Raw genomic sequence first — 9,929 nt, forward strand, 5'->3', positions numbered from 1 at the left:
AGGACCACATAGTCAGACCATTAACATGACCAGAGCTCAGCTCTTAACATTAAGAAAAAGGGAAAAAGATCAGATAAGGTGTCACAGTAAAATTCTAACTTTAGTGCCAAAGTAAGGATCCACTAGTTGGACAATTCCCCTTGCCTTTAATCCCAGCACCTGGGAGGCAGAGGCAGGCAGTGTGAGTTTGAGGTCTACAGATTTAGCTCTTTGACAGCCAGACTACAGACAAAGAAACCCTGTCTTGTAAAACAATAAAAAAAAAAAAAACACTAAAATGTCTCAAAATGTGTAACTAATGCATTAAAAAAAAATTGAGAGGCTGAAGAGATGGCTCAGAAGCTAAGAGCACTGGCTGCTCTTCCATGTCATGAGTTCAATTCCCAGCAACCACATGGTGGCTCACAACCATCTATAATGAAATCTGGTGCCCTCTTCTGGTGTGCAGGTGTATGTGCAAACACAACATTGTATGTATGATAAATCTAAAAATTTTTTGAGCCAGGTTTCATTTAGCCCTAGATCACTCCGAATTACACACAGCTCTTCAGCCTGCCTGCACCTAAGTGCTGATTATAGACACATATATGATAACCAAGCCCAGCTTGGTAAGCACAATCAATGTAGCTGCCACTTCAGAATAGACTAGTGTGGAGAAAGAAAAAGAAATGGTTGTCTATACTGAAATGCACTAAAGACAATGAAGAACTGACATGAACCAAGATGGCAGAAATGGTTTTAAATGAAAACCTGATGACATAAAAGTAATAAAATAAAAGTAACCAGTCTGGCCTAAGTGACAATAAAACTGTATTTGATGAACCAAAGACATCCAAACAAACCAATTTGAAGAAGTCTAGATAGTCTGTCTTTGTAGTAATTGTTTTCTTATGAGAGTCTCACACTGTAGGCCACCAGGCTGACTTTGAAAACAGGGTGGCAATTCTGGCCCTGCATGACAAGTGAGTCAACACATCCTCCTTGAAGTTGGTATGGGTAATATTCAAGTGAACCTACCACATAAGCAACTGACTAGACACAAATCTATAAGAGAAAAAGTCCATACTGTCAACTTCAAATAAATATGACAGCAATCACTTCAAATATACAAAAATCATAGGACTGACATAACTCACAGAATGAGTACAGAACAAGGACAGAAAGAGTTAAGAAACTTCACGATGAGCCAGCCAGGCATGGTGGAACACACCTGTAATCCAGCACTTGGGGAAGCAGAGGCAGGTGGAACTGTGAGTTCAAGGCCAGCCTGGTCTACAAAAATAGGACAGCCAAGGCTACACAGAAAAACCCTGTCTCAAAAACTTCACAACAGCTTAGATCACTGGTTCTCAACCTATTGTTATGATCCTCACAGGAATTACATCTGATATTCTGCACATCAGAATTTCCATTATGGCAACAGTAGCAAAAATTACAGCTATGAATTAACAACAAAATACTTTTTATGATTGTGGGATCACCACAACCACTGTATTAAAGGGTTGCAGCATTGAGAACCACTGGCTTAGTTAGATAAATGATAAAGGCCAAGTGAAATGAGGATTGAAAAATAGACCACTGTATTCATAGTAACAGACATCAACCATTCACCCACACGGCAGCTTAAAATTGTAACTGCAGTTCTAGGGTGATCTAATGCCACTTTCTGGTCCCCGAGAGCACCAGGCATGCACATGGCAACAGACATGCACACATGCCTACTCATTTAATTTCTAAAAATGAAAATTTCTCGTCACTTCCTACTTTAGCATTCACTGGCTGTTTAAAAATGTACTCCATGGGCTGGAGAAATGGCTCAGAGGTTAAAAGGCTGTTCTTTCAAAGGTACTGAGTTCAACTCCCAGCAACCACAGTGGCCACAATCATCAGATATGAGATCTGGTACCCTCTGGCACGCAGGCAAAACACTATAATCTTTTTTAAAAATGTACTTACTCTATAACACAGAGTAAGTGTTTTATCTGGCTTTATCCTAAGATTCAGTTCACTTCCTCTGAAAACAGTCTCTGGCCTCCTGATACCTCAACCACTACTGCATTCTCCAGAACTGTGCATAAATCTCATCATATGGCATCATTCCTCACTCCCATCTGTCACCAATGAGCAGGCTAAGAGGTTCTCATCAGGCACCTGATCCCTCAAACAAAAAAAGCATAATCCTAAAAAAAAAAAAAAAAAATGAACTCATAGAACAAGAAATCAATAATATAAGCAGCTGCAACACAAGACAGAATAAAAGATAAATTTTATATAAAATATCAATACTTTTAATAAGACTGGGTTTCTCTGTGCAGCCTAGGCCAGCTGTCCAGGACTGTAAACCAGGCTGGCCTTAAACTCAGAGATCCACCTGCCTCTGCTTCCCAGAATGATTACAGGTATGCGCCACTGTGCCTGGCTAAAATATTTCATTCCTTTTCCAGACCCCTGAAGTTTCTGCTTTAATGTTCCATTATTTCTTTGATGCTCATTTGACCTAGATTTTGCTTTTCACCTATCAGAGGGCATGATATACCCAAATGTCACAGCACTTTTCCCAGATTGGAACTTAACTCTAAAATTGTTACCAAGGCCAGATATGGTGGTGTTTGCCTTTAATTCCAGCACTTGGGAAACAAAAGCAGACAGATCTGCGTTTTAGGCCAGCCTGATCTACATAGTGAGTTCTAGAACAGCCAGGGCTATTTAGAGACCTTATCTTTAAAAAAAAATAATAAAATAAATTTTCTTAATTCCAGCTAGCTATGTCCTCATTAACCACTGTTTTCCAGATTCATTCCTTTACACCACTCTAGAAGGTTAGGAACTGTTAACAGTGCTTCAAGTCATCACTGGACATCTCAGTTGATGTGGATATAGAATTAAAGAGATCTTTCTATTTTATTTTAAGCTTTAAAAACCCTATCTTCAAATTCTTAAAGTCCTCTGTAACAGCATTTTGATGCTTGTGGGTATTACTGTATTTATGATTGGATCCATGGGATTTGTTTTCAGTGTCACAATAGCCTCAAACTATTTCAACCTCGAGTACTGTCATTATGGGCATTTGCCACCATATAAGTATTCATATTAATAACCCAAAACTGGATTTCCAGATTTAATTTTCTTTTGAGGCAAGGTCTCATGTATTCCAGGATGGCCTCAAACTACATAACTCAAATACCCTGAATTTTTTATACTCTTCCATGGGTCATAGATGTGGCTGTCACCAGGCCCAGTTTATAGAGTGCCATGAATCAAAACTCAAGGCCCTTATGCATACTAGGCACTGTCTGCTAAGCTATATGCTCAGATCCCAAAGATTATACTCTAAACAGTTTACTGATAGCCTGAGAAAGAACTGTTTAGATGGAAGCACTTCTGGGGCTCTACCTATACATCAACTAAAATTAAATGAGTCTATTTTCCTAGTCTTTGCAATGAAACCAAGTGGACCTCACACCTCTTACCATCACCCAGGAAGGGTGTACATCTGTTCCGAAGGCCCCCCTGGCTTCAGGTCATCCTGGCTGATGCTGCTCCAGGCTGGGCATCCATGTTGCTGCGGCTTGTGGTTTGTGAGGGGTAGTGTACAGGAAAAGCAGGATGGGATTTCAAGGGAAACAGTAGGAAGATGGCTTTTTGGGAAAATGCCATCACCATTATAGGTGTTAAATAGTACCACACACATTTTATTGCAGCACAGTTTAAAAATTTTAACAAATGAAAGATTAAAAAGAAAAAAAATAAAAATAAAAAAAATTAAAAATACAGACGTCCAGAGATGCTCTAAAACAGTTAAGTTAAAGATCAGGAAAAATAAGGTCAAAGACTTAACAGCCAGTAAAATTATTTCCAGTGTGGGGAAGGGGTTGAGGGCAAGGGTGGGGTTGGGAGAGAAAAGGTTTATGTGATCAAACTACTTAAAAATGCTAACACCTTCACTTTCTCTCCCAAAACTCCAAAGTCAATCAGGAGGCTGAAGAAATCTTAACATTCAGAAAAACTCCACTTTAATCCGGTTAAAAATCATCATTATCATCATCATCATCACCATTATAAGTATAATAATAATAATAATAATAAATAACTAGTAAGTAACAACAATAAAAAGGAAACCAGCGAAAGTCAGGAAAAATGTAAAAAAAAATTTGTAATAACTTACTGTAGCTGAAGATCAAAAAAATCTCACTGTAAAAAAACAAAAATAAAAATAGCCCAGATTAGAAAAACGGGAGGTCTAAAAATGTCAAGTCAGTAAAGTTCATTTCTTTTCTTTTCCAAAAGCAGTTTCCACAAAAACCGCAAGGGTAATGTTCTCAATAGCAGACAAATAACAAAGCCCTTTCCACATCATCAATTAATCTTAAAAATACACGAGGAAGTAGAGAGGTCAGTTTATGAGGCTAAAAGGCTCCTCCTCTAACCCAACTGCTGCAGAAAAAATAGAAATAGAAATTTTAAAAATTACATTTTAAATCCAGGTCCCGTTTGTTTGTTTGTTTTGTTTTTGTTTTCTTGGGAAATAATTTTTAAAAAAACACCTGTATATTTGCTGTAGTGCACACCAAGTTGCATCAGTATGTTTAAAATCAATTTTGGAACGGGAATGTGTGTGTTCTGGAAAGGTGGGGAAGGGAAGTTAAAAAAATCAAAGCTGAGCTCCAGTGAGTAAGGATGGGGTTCGCCTTGCTGCCCTGTGAAAGGAGAAGGGACAGATTGAGTCATAGTTCCTCAGAAATGTGCCCTAAACCCAAGACAGAAAACTGTCTGTTACATCTAACACATTTTGGTAAAGCATTAACATTTCACTGGGACGGAGAGAGCCTTTAGAAAATCACTTCTATTAGTGACTGTTTTACAATTAACCAACATCAGTATGTGGCTGAAGTTAATTAACTTAAGTCTATCCCCTTTAAGGGGACTGATAAAATATACATTTGAATGTTTGCTTTGTAATAAGCAGTTTGGGAAACAAAAATATAGAAAAACCAGGCCAACAAATGGAGATGAAGTGAGTAACGGTCAAACAGATTCATGGGCTTCTAATCTAAGGCAGTGTGGTTTTCTTCCTATGACTAATACAGATTGAAGGTGAATGGTCTACCATGGAGATTTACACTAAAGGGGACTCCATCTATCTATTCTCAAAGAGTGAAAGACCACAAGACTTTGACAAGGTTCTACAGAGTGAAAGATGTTCTAAGGAGCCAGCCCTTTTTATTCATCATCACCAACAGAAAAGCCATACAGATCGAAGAAGTGTCCATGAATAGTTTATATAATGAAACAGTTAATAAAAATTGTGCCCTTATGGATTTGTGTTTCATTTTTAAAATCTCATCTAGTATATCTAACCCCAAGGTATGAAGAATCTGACACATACTGTAAAACTGAAATAATGTACATGACAAAAACTGGTGGTTTCTTCAGCTAAAGAAAAAGAATCGCAGTTAGCATTTACTCATTGTACAAACAAACAAGGCTTGGTTGCATTCCCATTTCATTAAGACATGAGGCCTTATTATCCCTTAAATTTTCACCTAAGTTAAAATTCTAAACTTAACATTTAAAAAGTATTAGTCAAGAAAATACTTATTTAAATACACCAAAGACTTCCAACAAAGTACTGTAAACTCTTAAGACTATGTGTCAATTTCAAATAGCCAAGCTTATATAAACATAAAAACTGCAGAGTAAGTTTCTGGGTAGAACATTTACATTTAAAAGTTATCCGTGCTTGTCAAGGTCGCACAGGACTGTACTCCCTGCAGAGGCAAGTAGGTCTACAAAGTGAATCCAGGACAGCGAAGGCTACAAAGCGAAACCCTGGAGGGGGAGGGGGGAAAGAAGGTATGTGTATTTTAGAGCTATTGTAACAAAAAACTCTTATTTGGCACTACTACCCTGAAACCAAAATCTTTTGGATGTTTGCCTGAGAGGGGGGAAGCTGGAAGGTGGTGGCACAAGCCTTTAGTCCCAGCATTCAGGAGAGAGGCAGGCAGAGCTCTGTGAGCTTGAGGCCAGCCTGGTCTATATACAAAGTGAGTCCAGGACAGTCAGTGCTACACAAAGAAACCCTGTCTTGAAAGAAAGAAAAAAAAAAATCCTTAGTGCATATACAAGACATAGGTGTAAAAGCAGTTGTGCACACCTTCAGTCCCAACACTAAGGAGGCAGAGGCAGGTGGATCTCTGGTTGGCAGCCAGCCTGGTCTACATAGTGAGTTCCAGAACAACCAGAGCATCAAGCAACATAAGAGACCCTGTCTGGGGAAAAAACAAAAAACAAAACAGCAAACATTACATGTCTCATATCAACAAGTTATCTCACTTAAGATATCAAACTAGTAAACTACTGCTACTTTTTAAAAAGGCAAAGTGTTTTTGCAATAAAGAGTGGAAAGATGGTGCAGCAATAAGAGCACTCATTGCCCTTACAAAGGTTCTAGCTTTGATTCCCAGCATCCACAAGGTAGCTCACAACCTAATTCCAGTTTCAGGGGATTCTGTTTTCTTTCTGGCCTACATGTCCAGCAGACACACACATATTATACATTCATTCATGCAAGTACTCATACACAGAATTAAAAAAAAAAAGCTGTCAAAACTCCCACTAAGGGTTGGATAAGCTCTTCTAACAGTTACTTGAAATGAGTCAAGAATCATCATGTGGTACTTATTAAAAATGCAGAAAATCTAGAGAACCACATGACTAAATTAGAAAATGGTGAAGAGCCCAGCAGTGTGTTTTCACTAATAATCAGGCCTCTGATTCTATCAGCTTTTGTCTTTTGAGAACCGAACTTGTTAACCAGGAATTCCTACTCAATGTAGCTTTTCAAAATCTTTAAGAAAACACATGCATAGCTTTGCTATAACTGAAAGTTGTTTTTTACCAGCTAATTCTTCAGTAAATCTAGTTCATATAGAACTATAAACCAGCCGGGTGGTGGTGGGGCATGCCTCTAATCCCAGCACTCAGGAGGCATAGGCAGGAGCATCTTTTTGAGTTCAAACCCAGCCTGGTCTACACAGAAAAACCGTCTCAAAAACAAGGGGGGGGGGGGGGACGGGACAGAAACCTTCCAATGAAAGTTGAGGTGTAAGTATATAATGCTAAAAACAAATACTAGGTAAGCTTACTTGACTGTTGATAGTCGTAAGGTAGTAAATAGCAGTAACTAGTGGACACAGGATCTCATGTTAACAGTGGCTGGCCTGGACTACACGGTGAGTTTGGCTTTTTAGGGCGAAGTGGCCTCCAACTCACATCTGCCTGCTTCTTCCCAAGTGTTGGGTAATAATTTAGGAAACTGGGGGGGGGGGGGACAACTTTTGCATATTTTGTCGGCTTCTTTCAACAATGACATGTTAAAAATTAAAGTAGGTAGTCTAAGTCCCCTTGTTGTATAGCTCAAAAAAGAATCTAGAAGCTTAACTTACTATGGTAAGATTAACATAAAATACAGTTTTTACTTAGGCCAAGATTATTTTTCAACTGTTACACTCCCTAGTTAATAACTCACTCTCCATTAAACATAATCTTTTTTAAGACTATAATGAACTACTTGAGAATATAATCCTTGCTTGCTTGTAACAGCCACTCCCATCATAAGCCAATCCTTCTAGAGATCAAATTTCAAACAGTATTTCTCTACAGAAAGAATGGTAACCACTACCAAGCATTTCTGAAGATAGCTTGACCATGGCAAATGACAAGACCCAAAACTTGCAACTTAGGTCAATTTTAACCTCTTCCTCTCTAGTAAAATCAGAAATGCTATCAATGTTCATTTAGATGAGAAATCACCTACAACACTTTCAAATATCTGTAGGAGGATCAGACAAGGTTTCACCAGGCCTTGGTGGCCTCAATGTTACAAGAAATCAGCCTGTTTTGCCAAGACTGAAGGGTCGTACCACCAGGCTTAGCCTAAGTTTGTAACACTTAAAGGAGGACACGTTTCAACTAATTTTGCATACTAACCTCTTACATTTATTTACAACAGTATTTCTGATGGAAAACTTCCTATTTATTCCTTACTGCATGTCCCACAGTTTACCAAGGCAAAACACTACTCTTAGGCACATGTTTGTACCTTACAAGTAGGAGCCCTAAATTTTTTTGGTTTTTTGACCTCTGCTTTTGTTTTTAAAGACAAGGTCTAACATACTTCAAGCTGGACTTAAACTTGCAATATATACCAAGGATGGCCTTGAACTCTCTTCCTACCTCTATCGTCGTGCTCAAATTACAGGATTAGGCCATTGAACATTCTGTCACATATGCTTAAAGATTAAATGTGTATAGTTTAAACTAAGCTCAGTACCGTTATTTTTGTGAATTAGACAAACCAATTTTTTCATTTTTCAAGATAGATTTCCCTGGCTGTCATAGAACTCACTCTGAAGACAAGGCTGGCCTTGAATTCAGATCAGCTTGCCTCCCAAGTGCTGAGTTTAAAGGGGTGTGTCGTGTCGGCATGCCCGACATTTATCATAAATTTACTTAATAACTCCCAGTTAATTATGACACAACAGCACTATTAATGCTGGGGAATGAATCCAGGTCAGCTTGAATCCTAAGCACTACCACTGGACTACACTGACAGGAACTCAACTTCTACAAGAGAGCAACTGTTTTGTTTTTAAACTATGCAGTCCTGGACTGCTTTGCAATGGTTATCAATCCTCCTGTCTTAAAAGCCTCTCGAGTTCAAGGATTACAGGCCTGCACTAACACACCTAGCTGCAAACTGCTTTTCTGCTTTAACTTTAGATAGATAGGACTAATACCAGACTATCCAGAAACCACTACCCTCCCTTTTAATTATTTTTCCCAAGTCCAGCTTGGAAATTTCCGTTACATTTAATTTCTTTGTCAGCTCTCTCTAAAAATTCAATCTTTTTGTTTGTTTATTTCGGAAACAGGGTTTCTCTTTGTAGCCCTGGATGCCCTCGAAATCAGAGATCCACCTGCCTCTGCCTCCTGAGTGCTTGGATTAAAGGCGTGAGCCACCATCACCCGGATCAACTCTCTTTTTGTACATAGTATTCCAGTAACTCACTGAAAATTCTTGAGCCGCCTAAAAATATCTTAGTTGCTCTACCACTGACTTAGTATGATCCTGTCAATCACTTTTACGCCTCGCTTCTAAGACAGCAATACCTACCTCAGGCAAAGTTCCCACTAACTTATGTATTTCAAGTGATTTGCAACCTGCAGATAAAAAGCTGTAATTATTGCCAACTGCAATTAATCTTCGGCACTTCCTCTTACAAACACTCCGACTTTTAGCATTTATTCCGGGGGGGGGGGGGGTAACGACTCCTCAATCTATTGTTAACGCGCGGTTCAGAGGCCATGTGGCCCGCCCGGAACTGAGAAGCTTCCAGCGATACACCAGGACGGTACCGCTCCCCCACCTCCGCCCGACGTTCAACTTAGAAGACAATAACAGAATCAGTTAGGACAGTCACTCCCATTAGGTTAGCAAGCATTTCCTTCTCCGCCTTCACGCTCCCCGCATGGAGTCCTAGTGGGCGAGGGAAACGAAAGCAACCGTTAGACACGAGCGCGCAGACACGGTGTTTTCCGTGCCGACTGCGGCCTAGAGGTCACCAGGCTGGGCCTGCGCCAGAGCCGAGGCCTGCTGCCTCCCGCCTCAGACCCGATCCCAACGCAAGGGAACAAACGCGGGCTCGGTTTCCGCCGCGAGGCCGTTTTCTCTCCCGAACCCCGTCGCGGGGCCCAGGAGCCCAGCGCCTCCCCTGCACTCGCCCCCTCCGCTTACCAAGAAGAAGGAGAGAGAGAAGAGGCTGCCTCTCCTACTTCGGGTCTGTGTCGAGACGCCGAGGCTACAGCAAGCAGGGAGCACACGACCGTTCGCTCTCCGTCTCTTCACAAAATGGCCCCCGAGCTCCTCT

At 40.1% G+C, this 9,929-nt stretch overlaps 1 protein-coding gene across 9 annotated transcripts in view; it reads right to left on the minus strand.

The window, feature by feature from the left end:
- Positions 1-9,929, minus strand: part of Hnrnpc (heterogeneous nuclear ribonucleoprotein C) — a 29,082-nt gene extending 19,153 nt beyond the window's left edge. For 3 of the 9 annotated variants that reach the window (XM_055621647.1, XM_055621646.1, XM_055621643.1), the window contains exons 1-2: positions 9,797-9,929; positions 4,166-4,191 (exon numbers count right to left, since the gene is read on the minus strand). The gene's annotated coding sequence lies outside the window, so the exon portion shown is untranslated. Of the gene's footprint in view, positions 1-3,470; positions 3,639-4,165; positions 4,192-9,796 lie in introns of those variants that run through there. The other 6 variants (XM_055621652.1, XM_055621650.1, XM_055621649.1 and 3 more) reach the window with 4 other exon arrangements.

This window comes from Psammomys obesus, unplaced genomic scaffold, assembly GCF_907164565.1.
Source record: "Psammomys obesus unplaced genomic scaffold, mPsaObe1.curated_primary_1811, whole genome shotgun sequence".
Lineage (NCBI taxonomy): Eukaryota > Metazoa > Chordata > Mammalia > Rodentia > Muridae > Psammomys > Psammomys obesus.